The following is a 13,458-nucleotide window of genomic DNA, read 5'->3' as shown; positions in this document are numbered from 1 at the left end:
GAATTCAGCTTGATAAGAACAAGGACTTCACTTACTGGGTTCATCAGGGCATCTCTACCAGTGTTGACAACAGAACTGAACAAATATTTGTTGAATGAGTGCATAAACGAAGCCAGGAATTCCTGTGGTGGATAGTCCTACTTTATGATGTACTAAAAGGTAAAAAAAAAAAAAAGTCCCATTTCAGTTGACTGTTAAATATGGGTTTGAACTGCACAGGTCTACTTACAGATTTTTTTTTTTTAAAATTAACACGGCATAGTACCATAAATGTATCTCCATGATCTTCTTAACATTTTCTTTAGCTTGCATTATTGTAAGAATACAGTAATACATATAACATGAAGTATGTGTTAATCAACTATTATCAGTAGGACTTCTAGTCAATAGTATGTGATTAGTAGTAAAGTTTTTTTAGGGAGTCAAAACTTATATGCAGATTTTGGACCAGGGGGGTCAATGCCCCAACCCCTCATTGTTCAAGTGTCACCTGTATTTCAGTAGATGCCAAGAACTCATTATTAATATTAATTTGAACTTAAAGAAATGCACAGTTCATATTTAAAACTAACAACATAGAAAACAAGGGACTTACTGCTTGAAGAGGAAATTGCGGGGTTGCCACTTGAAAGAATCCATGAGTTAATTAGAGTATTAGAATGTTAGAAATGCTGGCTTTAGCTCCTTTTAAAGAAAAGAAAAATGAAAGGTACATGTATAGGAGGGATAACAACTCACTTTTTAAAAGAAGCCTGTTGTCTGCTAAGACTGTCCTAGGGTATTAAACAAAGGAATTGTGAGGAGTAAACTGGTCAAAGAAAGTTGCAGGCCATAAAATGAATTCACAGTACTTACCACATTCATATATTAATGAAAGACAGCCTGAAATGCAATGAATAAAGGATCCTTTCGCAGTAACTTCAAAATGATCTGGCATTAATATAATTCAGGACACATGGAATTTATTATTGAATATAAGAAATTATGGGAGAATGAAGAAAGATGTACAAATAAGGTGGTACATCTTAACTACAGGAGAGTACTACATGGCTAATAATGTTAATACATAGTAATAGCTACATGGCTAATAATACTATTAAACATTAAAAAAAATTGTAATGATGGTGAATGGTCCCCATCAGATTTAACAAACATATCCAAACTTCACAATGTATTCTAAATAGATAAAACAACTGTTACTGAGTTAGAAAGAAAACCACTGAAGAACAGCATGGAATAAAGCTTCTTGAAGAATACTCAAATCATTATGTTTATCAGGGTGGGGTAATGGAAAGATAGTGAATCAGGACAAGAATCCTACCACTCTGTCATATGTTGATGGTATAACTTTGGGCTTTTGAGGTAATCTTTCTGAATTATTTCAGTTTCTTCATTTGCAGAACAGGGTATTTTTGCCTTATCACAAAGAGCTATTGATAATATATGAGATTATGACATATGAGGAGAGCACATCTCCATAGAAAATACTGGTTTGGGAACAACAAAATCTGGGGTACATTAACACAAAGAATGATGCATAAACATTGAAATTACAAACATATAGATAATGTTGATCCATGGAAATGTGTTGATTAATCATACAAACAAAAAACATCAAAAATTACATAAACATCAGTTAAAACTAGTAAGAGTAATTTATAGTATATCCTAAGAAGTAACTTAGAAATTGTAGGAATAAAATGTAATGATCATAAGACATTTTTTCTGTTAAGTCAATTGAGTTTATAAAAATGGATTTTTACCAGATAGCTCAAGGGGAACAAGGCTATTTCTTTTAATGTATCCATGAAGCAATTTAAATATATATTTTTTTAATTTGGAGAAAAGCAGTACTTAAGTTTTCCTGTATTTCTCTAGAGGCCAACTATTCAATTTAGAAACTCTAATATAGAAACAAATCTGAAAACTTTAACGGTGTTGCAAAATGCTGTGTTCCAGTGGTGAAACTTAAGTCTTTTTTCCTTTGCTTCAGATTAGGAAGAAATCTGAATATTCCTTTGATTAAACAGTTAAAGTGAGCGTTTCTCTCCCCCTCCCCACAATGTAGCCAGGGCCAAAAAAAAAAACCCAGTTTAAAATGTCTCTAAAATTTTCGGATCTGAGGCAAAATGGCAGAATTTACCTTTTTTTTTTTTTTGAACATTTTTGGTACCATGATAACTACTTCAGAGCCCTAATGGATTCTCCACAATCATCTTGGTGGTCATTTCCATGTCTGAAGTACCATGTGTCAAAGATAATTTGGCTGGAGCAAGTCTGAAAAATTTTGATAACAAACACACTGATTACTAAAATAATATGATTTATTTAGTAGCCTATTGTTGAATTGGGCCTATTATCTGTAGATCATATAATATGAAATTTGTACCCACATTAGGTACATAGTTCTCAGAAGTTAGATTTTCAAAATAATAGTGTCATTAAAACAAGAGAGCCCTAATGGATGTAATTACGTTTTGCTTAATGATGCTCATCTGCTTCTAATGCGAGTGTGTGTATGTGTAGCTGTATCTGTATATAGAGAGGAACCTCAGAGAACTTGGGAATACTTACTGTGGCTTAAAAGGCATGTAGGTCTGGCTCTCTAATGGAATTGGAGCTCTCTGAAGTTCGCAGTGTACTAACAGTGTAGCCGTCTCAGTGGCAGGGTTAGAAGATGCTGAAGAATATTTTGTGTTTTGTGTTTACTTGGTGCCTTGTACTACTCTGACTTGAGGGAGGGAAATGCCTGTGGCTGGCTGCAAATATTTGTTATCCACCTATCTGTACCTTCCCATCAAGGAACATTTGTTGGGTCTTTTCTTTGTCTAGGCACTGAGCAAAATACTGGGGATAACTCTAAGTATGAACGAGGAGGTGGTCCCTGCCATTGAGTTGCTCACAGTTAAGTGGTGGGCAACAACGGATGATGTCAGCGTAGTACAACAGGAAGTGTTTGCGGAGGCAAGAACCAAGGGTAGAGGATACACAGAGGAGGGAGCAAGTATGTACTGTCTCTAATTGGATGCCCTTGTACATACATGGGGACAATCCCATTTTCTGTGGAGATGTGCTCTTCTCGTTCTTCCATTGATTTTATCTCATGGGCTTTCTTTGTCCCTTTGAAATACTGTCCTCACTTTGCTCTGTCTACCTAGACTCAGAGTTCGAAGCCCAGGTCGGATTACATCTCCTCCTGAAGCTTCCTGTGTGCCTGAGGCTCTTGCTGTTTTGTTGCCCCTGTCAGAGAGGGCCAGGATTCTCTCCATTCGTGTTGGTATTTCCTACGCTGAATACTTAACTGACGAATACTAATATGCACTGCTTATTGAAGTCATGTTGGGCCCAGATATCTATTTCTACCAGAAATGAGCTACTTTATTTCCATATTGCATCTGTTTGGTATTGTGTGGGGATCAAGAATACAGTCAATATATTTTCTCATTCGAAAACAAATATTATTTGACACAGTCTGCCTTTAAGTCAGAATATCAACAATACGATCTGCTTTGTAAAATTTAGTTTTTGCCTAGGGTTCACTCCCAAGAATTTTGTAGCACTCATCTTTTTTCAGTAAATTGGCTGAACAGCTGGAGGCAATGGTTTACGTGTCACTTCTGATGAAGTATTTCCTAGTTCCTAATTGCTTAATGAATATTTTGTGGAATGAATGAGTTTTATACCATGTGAAAGGAAGTAATGAAAATATCGTAAGGAATATGTATTTGCTTTCCAGTGAATCTGTTACCTGTCCATACTCGTTTCAGGAAGTTAGTACAGCATTTATTCTCTCCCGCAAGCATGGACCTGCTGCATTGTCTGATGTGGAGGACAGATGACCCACAGTGAGTCTCCTTCCTTGGTGCAGAATTCCCTTTACTCCTTGGATGCCAGCCCAAGAAAAGCTTTCTGTTGCTCTGGCATTGCCCAACAATGTGAGTCTCCGGCAGTTTCATTCTTAGGAAGACTGTGACTCTGACAACTCTGTAATGGGAGATGCCTCTCCTCTGCCTTTGATCCCCTGCAAATAATGATTACAAGTGTGATATATTAAGGTGATGCCTGCTGCTGGAAGAGAAACCTCCAACTCTCAGCCCCTTAACACAGTCAAAATGTATTTCTCATTCACAGTAGTCTTGCTCATTAGCAGGCAGTTGAACTGTGATGATTTGGATACCTGCAATCCTTCCATCTTGGGGTTCCATCGTCTTCTGTTCTTAGCTTCCAAGACCACATAGGGAAGGGGACAGGACTTGAAGCATCATGTGTGGGATGCTTTTGATGGGCCAAGCTTGGAAGCGGCATGTGTCTCTTGTCACATTTTATTGGATAAAAATTCTATGATGGCTGCACCTGCCTGCCTGTAAGGAGAGCTAGGAAAATATAGTCTAGTTGGATGTCTAGGAAGAAGAAATAAATGATCAGCTAACAGTTCCTTTTAGACGTAGAGACACAGTTTTCTAATTCAAGCCCAGGATAAATCATAGACACTAGAGGTTTTACCAAGAAAACCTAAATTTAGATCTGGAGTTTTCAATCAAGCAGAGTGCTCTCTCATGATTGCATGACAAAGGTTAAAGTTTGTCACCTGCGGGAAAGTAGCACAAGAGGCAATCTGAACTATTTTTAAAGTCAAGCTTCCAGGAAACAGACCTTGGTTGAAAGATGGAACAAGATCTCCCTTTCTCATAACAGTAGTCCTGAGAAGCAGTTCTCCCCAGTTTGGATCAAAAGGGTCATTCTCAGTTAATCAGTAGTCAGTCAGAGCCTCTTTTATACAGTGGTTGCTTTTAGCTTACTGCCTCACTATCTTTGAATGATCTCATTGGCCTCTGAGACCCTTGTAAATCTTAATATATTGTGGTAAGTTTTTTTAATTGACTATTATCAGTTTATACTTTCTTAGTCTTGTAAACATGGCTGCTTAGTTCTGTGCACCACGTATATGGAAAAAAAAATCAACGCAGCATACGTTAGGCAAAAAAGAAACCACCAGTAGGTTTTTTTAAAAGGCCCTAAAGTAAATACAAATGCATTTTAAAGTTGGAGGATGTTAAATGAGGGGGAAATTGCTTTATAGGCCATTGGCCAGGGCTTTCCAATTTGATTAATACCTCACATTATTATTGTAGAACAATCATTACATGGAGGCCTGATATAATGGAATTTCACGTTCTAGAAGAATGACCATGTAATTCCTGTGTTCGACACAAAGTTTTATGAAACCAGGATCATTGTGTAATGCCTGGTGTCAAAGCCTCTCTTTGCATTTTTGCTTTTAGTGTTTGGAATTTGTTTTGCCTTCTCAGTACTAAGATCGAAATGATTCTTCTTTGACATAAAGTCAGTGTAGAAGGCACACGGGAGTTGAAGTATTTTTTAACAAAACACAACAAATTAAAATTTTAGATAAACTGATTGCAAGTTCCCCACTTAGGTTCCTAAACTCCGATGAAAACATAACTAGGAAGAAATGGTATGTGGAAAGAATATGAATAAATGTATGTATACATGTAAACACACCCACACATATATATGCCTACATATGTATATATGAAGAGGGAGAACACTTAAGACTAGGCATGGCTTCATTTCTTCTTCCAAAATGCCTGGAAAAAAGTGGCTATTTTTTCAGAACCTGGGGCCAAGAAAGAAGGGGATGCAGTGACCCTAACCATTTTCCTTACTGAGAATATTTACTTAGAGTAAGCAAGAAGTTTTAGAAAATCCCCTGCTCAAAAATATCCTAAGCCCTTTGGTTGGAAGACCTAGCGGACAGGCTACTTAATCACCTTCACTGATTCAATCAAATCTCTGATTTTAGACTTCCTAAATCACATGATCTGTAGGAATTTTGATATGTTGGGTCCATTCTTTTAGGTTGGCACATATCTATATGGAAAGCCCCAGTTAGAAGGGAGTAAAACACAGTAAAAAGGATAAAAGGAGAAAGTCAAAGCACAGAATATCTGAAAATTATTTTACTACCTCTCCTGATAATTACCTTTCCTGTAGGTTGGTAAGACAAGGGGGAGCTGCCAAGCTGGATTTGTTTTTAACTAATGGCCAAGAGATGGTTGCTGATATGTAGGGAATGGGGAATTTGAGGGAGCTGGTTTGAACATGGTATCTAGAAACTTATCAGCATGGTTAGACAAGGAAAGGTGATTTCCAAAAAGCAAAGAAAAAACACATGTAACTCATAAAGAAACTTGGAGAATATTGACAGAGGGGTTGGGAAACACTGAAAAATGATTTTCCAATTTCATGATTGTGAATAATTCCTTCAGGGAGGAAAAGGGGGACATTTTCAGAAGCTAATGTGGATACCCTTAAATTTTATCTGAGTACACTGTAAAAAATTGTGTTCATTAATACATTTTCATTCTGAAACAATCCCAAACTTTCAGAGATTTTGTGAGTTTAGTGCATAGAACCTTCTCTCTGGAACCCACTGGGAGTACATTGCCAGTGTCATGCTTCATACTTCCTAAACACTTAAATGTGTATTTCCTAAAAACTAGGACATTCAATGTATCTCCTATACAACCATCAAAATGATGACATTAACACTATTAGCACTGAGAGGTTACTACCATCTAATCCTGAGATCCCATTCAAGTTTCACCAATTGTCCCAGTGATATTTTTATATCCAAAAGATCCAGTTGAGAAATGGTAGAGTGCATTTAATGGTCTCATGTCCCTCTTTAGTCTAATGAGCTCAGATTTAAAAGGACATTTTCTAAAAGGTAAAAGAAAGAATACAGAACCCAAGGACAAATTCATAAGAGTGATTTACTCTTAAAAGGATTGCATCAGTGAAAATACAATCCAGATATGCAAGTACCAAAATGTTTTTTAAAAATACTTTATTTTTAGAGCAGTTTTATATTTACAGAAAATTGAGAGGAAGACACAGTGATTTCCAATAAATACCCTGTCCCCACACATGACTATCCTCTGCCATTATTGACTTCCTAATCAGCAGGGTGATACATGTTTTTACCAAGGATGAACCTACATTGACACATCATAATTATCTTGAGTCCATAGTTTACCTAACAGCTCACTCTTGATGTTGAATATTCAGTGGACTTTGGCAAACATAAAATGACATGTATCCATCATTCTAGTATACAGAGTGTTTTCACTGCCCTCAAAAACCTTTGTGTTCTGCTTATTCATCTCTTTCCCCACCACCCACTGACTTTTTTTATAGTTTTGCCTTTTATATAGTTGGAATCATGCAGTATATAGCCTTCTCAGATGGCTTCTTGCAATTACTAAATATGCATTTAAGATTCCTTCATGTCTTTTAATAACTTGATGGCTCATTTATTTTTAGCACTGAATAATATTCCATTGTCTGGATGTACCACACTTTATCCATTCACCTACTAAAAGACATCTTGGTTGCTTCAAAGTTTTGGCAATTATGAATAAAGCTGCTATAAACATTTGGGTGCAGGTTTCTATGTGGACATAAATTTTCAGCTCCTTTGGATAAATACCAAAGAGCTCTGTTGTTGGGTTGTATAAGAATATGTTTAGGTTTGTAAGAACTGTCTTCCAGATTGGCTGTACCATTTTGCTTTCCCACCAGCAATGTAGGACAGTTCCTATTGTTCCACATACTTGCCAGCACTTGGTGGTGGGGATGTTCCAGATTTTGGCCATTCTAATAGGTCTGTAGTGGTATCTCTTTGTTATTTTATTTTGTGTTTCCCTTAGAGTCTTTTATAAGATGTGTCTTTGGAAAATATGTTCTCCCAGTCTGTGGCTTGTTTTCTCCTTCTCTAAATATTGTTTTTCACAGAGCACAAGTTTTTAATATTAATGAAGTCTGTGCTTATCAGTTATTTCTTTCATTGGTTGTGCCTTTCGTGTTATATATAAAAACTTTTGGCCATACTCAATGTAATCCAGGTTTCTTTCTCTCTCATCTTTGAGGAATTTTAGAGTTTCACATTTTATATTTAAGTCTATGACACATTTTGAATTTTTGTGAAGATTGTAAGGTCTGGTCTAGATTGATGTTTTTGCATGTGGATATCCACTTGTTCCACCATCATTTGATGAAGAGACTATCTTTGCTCCATTGTATTGCCTCTTTTATCAAAGATCAGTTGATTATATTTATGTGGGTTTTTTGCAGACTATTCTGTTCCATTGATCTATTTGTCTCCAAAATACTTTTAGTTATCTTCTATGCAACATGAAACAAAGAAGGACTTTGGGAAGATGATGTAATGATAATCCATGATATGAAGAAAAAAGAGCTACATATCATTGCAAATTAGGGTAACATAAACTCCATTGAGGGCAAACTGAAACCTCAGATACAAGAGAAGATAATTGAAGAGTGTTTCCTGATTCCAAATGAATTCAACTTTGTCCAGATGAATTACCTCTGGGAAACTGTCAAAATCTGCATATGCATGTATACCATTACTGTTTGCATATTTTAAAGAATTATGGAAAATAGTAGAAAAGCCAAATAAAAGTCTAAATGCCTTTTTTTTAGAGGGGCTGGATGTTTTAATTTTTTATTCAATTATAATTGAATAATATGTAACATCATATTGATTTGGTATTTTTATATGTTGTGAAATGATTCCCATGATAAGGCAAGTTACCATCTGTTACTATGCAAAGTTGTTAAAATACTGCTGACTATATTCCCTATGCTGTATGTTACATATATTCCCTATGCTGTACGTTACATCCCCATGACTTACTTAGTTTGTAACTGGAAGCTCGAACCTCTTAATCTCATTCACCTATTTTGCCTGCCCCCCCAACCCTTCCCCTCTCTGGTAGCCAGTAGCTTGTTTCCTGTATCTTTGAGTCAGTTTCTGTTTTGTTTTGTTTATTTGTGGTGGTTTTTGGATTCCACATATAAGTAAAATCATAAGGTATTTGTCTTTCTAATTGTTTTATTTAATGTAATACCTCTAGATCCATTCATACTGTAAACAATGGCAAGATTTCATTTTTTTGTGGCTGAGTAATATTCTATTATATATATACATACACACACACCTCATATCTTCATTATTCATTTATCTATTGATGGACAGTTGGGTTGCTTTCATATCTTGGCTATTGTAAATAATGCTGCAGTGAATAAAAGGGGTATATATATTTGTTCAAATGAGTGTGGGATTCTTTTGGGAGGGTGTAGATTGTAATTGCTGTATCATGTGGTATTTCTATTTTTAATTTTTGAGGAACTTCCATATTATTTTCAGTAATGACACCAATTTACAGTCCCACCATCAGTGCACAAAGGTTCCCTTTTCTCCATATCTTCACAGACACTTGGTATTTTTTCTCTTTTTGATAATAACCAATCTGACAGGTATGAGGTGATATCTCATTGTGGTTTTGATGTGTATTTCCCTCATGATTAGTTATGTTGAGCATCATCCCATGTGCCTATTGGCCATCTGTATGTTTTCTTGGGAAAAATTTCTATTCAAGTCTACTCTTAATCTTTGATTGTTTTTGATAGTAAGTTGTATAAGGTCTTTATATATTTTGGATATTAACCCCTTACTGAATGTATGATATGCAAGTATCTTCTCCCATTCAGTAGGTTGCCTTTTTGTTTTGTTGATGGTTTTCTTTGCTATGCAAAATCTTGTTAGTCTGATGTAATCTCATTTGTTTGTTGTAGCTTTTGTTGTACTTGAATGAGGGGGCTTGTCCAAAAAACTATTTCCAAGATCAGTGTGAAAGGGCTTACTACCTATGTTTTCTCCTAGGAGTTTTATGGTTTCAGTTTTACATTTAAGTCTTTAATTCATTTTGAATTTATTTTTGTGTATAGTGTAAGATAGTGATCCAGTTTCATTCTTTGGCATATAGCTGTCCAGTTTTGTCAGCACCATTTACTGAAGAGACTGTCTTACCATTGAGTGTTGTTGCTTCCTTTGTCATACATTAATTGACCATATATGTGTGGATTTATTTCTGGGCTCTCTATTCCATTGACTGTGTGTCTGTTTTTGTGTCAGGATCATACTGTTGTGATTATTATAGCTTTGTAGTATAGTTTAAAATCAGGGACCAAGGTACCTTTAGCTTGTTCTTCTCTGTCAAGATTGCTTTGGCTATTCAGGGTCGTTGGCAGTCCCATACAAATTTTAGTATACTCTGTTCTAGTTTTGTGAAGAATGCCATTGGTATTTTGATGGGGACTGCATTGCATCTGCAGATGGCTTTGGGTAGGATGAACATTTTAGCAATATTCTTGCAATCCATGAGTGTGGTTTATCTTTCCATTTATTTGCATTGTCTTCAATTTTTTTTTTCATCAGTGTCTTGGAGTTTACAGAGCACAGGTCTTTTACTTCTGGTTAAATGTATTCCTGGTATTTTATTCTTTTGATGCAGTCATAAATGGGATTATTTTCTTAATTTTTTCTTTCTGACAGCTTGTTATTGGTGTATAGAAACACAGCTGATTTCTGTGTATTTTTTATCCTGTGACTTTACTGAATTCATTTATTCCAATAGTTTCTTGGTGGTGTTTTTAGGGTTTTCTATAGATAGTAACACATCATTTGCAAATAGTGACTGTTTTACTTCTTCTGTTCCAATTTGAATTACTTTATTTATTTTACTTGACTAATTACTGTGGATAGAACTGCCAATACTATGTTAAATAAAAGTAATGAGAGTGTGCATCCTTGTCTTATTCCTGATAATAGAAGAAGAAAAGCTTTCAGCTTTTTATCATTGAGTATGATGTTAGATGTGGGCTTGTTCTATATGGTCTTGATTGTGTTGAGGTATGTTCCTTTTATACCCACTTTGTTGAAGGTTTTCTTTTTTAATCATAAATAGATTTTGAATTTTGTCAAGTGTGTTTTCTGCATCTATTGAAGTGATCATACGATCTTCATCCTTCATTTTGTTAATGTGGTATGTCATGTTGATTGATTTGTGGATGTTGACCATCCTTGCAATCCTGGAATAAATCCCAGTTGGTCATGATGTATGATCCTTTTAATGGATTGTTGAATTCAGTTTGCTAATATTTTGTTGAGGACTTTTGCATCTATGTTCATCAGAGATAATGGCCTGTAGTTCTCTTTTTTTGTAGTGTCTTTATCTGGTTTTGGTATCAGGGTAACACTAGCCTCGTAAAAGGATTTTGGAAGTGTTTCTTCTTTTCAATTTTTTTTTTTTTTGGAATAATTTGAGAAGGATGGGTATTCTTCTTTAAATGTTGATTAGAATTCACCTGTGAATTCACCTGGTACTGGGCTTCTGGTTTTCTGAGAGTTTTTTTTAATTACTAGTTCAGTCTCATTGCTTGTAATGTCTATTCAGATTATCCATTTCTTTGAGATTCAGTCTTGTAAGTTTGTGTGTTTCTAGGAATTTATCCGTTTCTTGCAGGTGTTGCAGTTTGTTGGCAACTGTTATTCCTGGTGGTATTCTATGATCCTTTGTATTTCTGTGATGTCAGTTGTAACTTCTTTTTCACTTACGATTTTATTTGGGCCCTCTCTCCTTTTTACTTGATATGTCTTGTTAGAGGTTTATTGATTTTTATCTTTTCAGAGAGAACCAGTTTTTAGTTTCATTGATCTTTTATATTTTTTGGTCTCTTATTTATTTCCATTCTGATCTTTAGTATTTTATTCCTTCTACCATCTTCAGACTCTCCCCCCCCCCACCGCCGCCTTCTTTTTCTAGTTATTTTAGGTGTATAAAATTAGATTGTTTATTGGGGATTTTTCTTGTTCCTTGAGATAGGCCTGTTTTGCTCTGAATTTCCCTCTTCGAAATGCTGTTGCTGCGTCCCAAAGATTTTGGAAAGTTGTGTTTCCATTTTCATTTATCTCAAGGTATTTTTTGATTTCCTCTTTTATCGCTGAGCCATTCGTTGTTCAGTAGCATGTTGCTTAGTCTCACCTGTTGGACTTTTTTTTTAGTTTTCATCTTATAATTTAAGTTTCATACTATTGTGGTCAGAAAAGTTGCTTGATATGATTTCAGTCTTCCTTAATTTATTGAGACTTGTTTTGTGGCTTACCATGCCATCTGTTGTGGAAAATGTTCCATGTGTACTTGAAAAGAATGTGTATTCTGCAGTGTGGGGGTGAAATGTTCTGCATGTATCTATTAAGTCCCTCTGGTCTAATGTGTCATTTAAAGCCAATGTTTCCTGATTTTCTGTATGGATGATCTATCCAGAATGTAAGTGGGTGAAAGTCTCAATTCTTGAATCAGTGTTTACCTGAAGGAACTTTCTGGTGGAATGCTTCAGGGCTCTGCTCACATAACTCAGCTGTTCAACATGCTTGTCAAGTGTTTGTTGGACAATATACTGATTAAACTCTTGTTGATTCTGGGATAAAAGATACAGTGGCTGACAAAACAAAGACCTAAAACTATTTTGACCAGATGGAATGATGGGTCAAAATGAAAATAATGTGTACAGTCAACTGATTTTTTTTTTACTGAAGTGCAAAGGTTACTGACATACAAGTGGTGAAAACTGGAATGATCTACATGGTAATGGATCAGATTTGGAGACATCATTGTGAACTCACTTTTAAATTAATATGGATACAGAGAGATGCATTTGAAATATCTATAGATATGTGTACATACACAGGTTATTATGCACACAAAATAGTTGACTTTTTTTTTTTAAGATTTTTATTTATTTATTTGACAGAGAGAGAGACAGCGAGAGAGGGAACACAAGCAGGGGGAGTGGGAGAGGGAGAAGCAGGCCTCCCGCCGAGTGGGAAGCCCGATGCGGGGCTCGATCCCAGGACCCTGGGATCATGACCTGAGCCGAAGGCAGACGCTTAACGACTGAGCCACCCAGGCGCCCCAATAGTTGACTTTTTTATTAGCTGAGCTGGCATAGAAGCTTTAATACCCTGATAGAAATAAGCATGTGCGGTGCCCAACTCTTGGTTGTTTAAAATAACATTTTTGGGGAAGTGGCTGATTTAAGGCTGGGGCATGGAATATAAAAATGAGCCTGGAGTATCTTATAGTACCAGAAAGTAAAGGACTGCTAGAAAAATACCTCCCCAAAAGCACAAACAAGTGAAAACAACAGCAGCAGCAACAGTGATGGAGGATATGTCAAAAGGACATAGGGGCCACCTGAAAGAGCTCCCAGTGGACAAAGCTGAAACAGTTTGAGCAATAAAATAAAAAAAACATAATGTTGGATTATAACCCAAAGTATAAAATAAATATCCATGAGTCCAAACTGATAGAAATAAGTGGTTGAGCGAGTAAGTGAAGGAGGAGAGACAAATTTTATGCATAAGAATTCCAAATTTTTGTGAATATTTTGCCCTGTCAAGGAGATGGAGTTTAAATCTCCACCCCTTAAGTGTGGTTTGTACATTATGACTACTTGCCAAAGAAGACTGTATGGATAGTGGGGAAAAGGTCAACTTTATAGTGGAGGATC

At 35.9% G+C, this 13,458-nt stretch overlaps 1 long non-coding RNA gene across 1 annotated transcript in view; it reads left to right on the top strand.

Moving 5' to 3' along the window:
* The window catches only part of LOC118007710, a 621,984-nt gene that overhangs the window by 482,583 nt on the left and 125,943 nt on the right, over window positions 1–13,458 (top strand). The gene's annotated exons all lie outside the window — the stretch shown is intronic.

The sequence above is a fragment of the Mirounga leonina genome, unplaced genomic scaffold (genome assembly GCF_011800145.1).
Source record: "Mirounga leonina isolate KUSES-001 unplaced genomic scaffold, KU_Mleo_1.0 Mir_101595, whole genome shotgun sequence".
NCBI lineage: Eukaryota > Metazoa > Chordata > Mammalia > Carnivora > Phocidae > Mirounga > Mirounga leonina.
The sequence above is the reverse complement of the archived record's forward strand: the minus strand, read 5'-3'. Positions and strand labels throughout refer to the sequence as shown.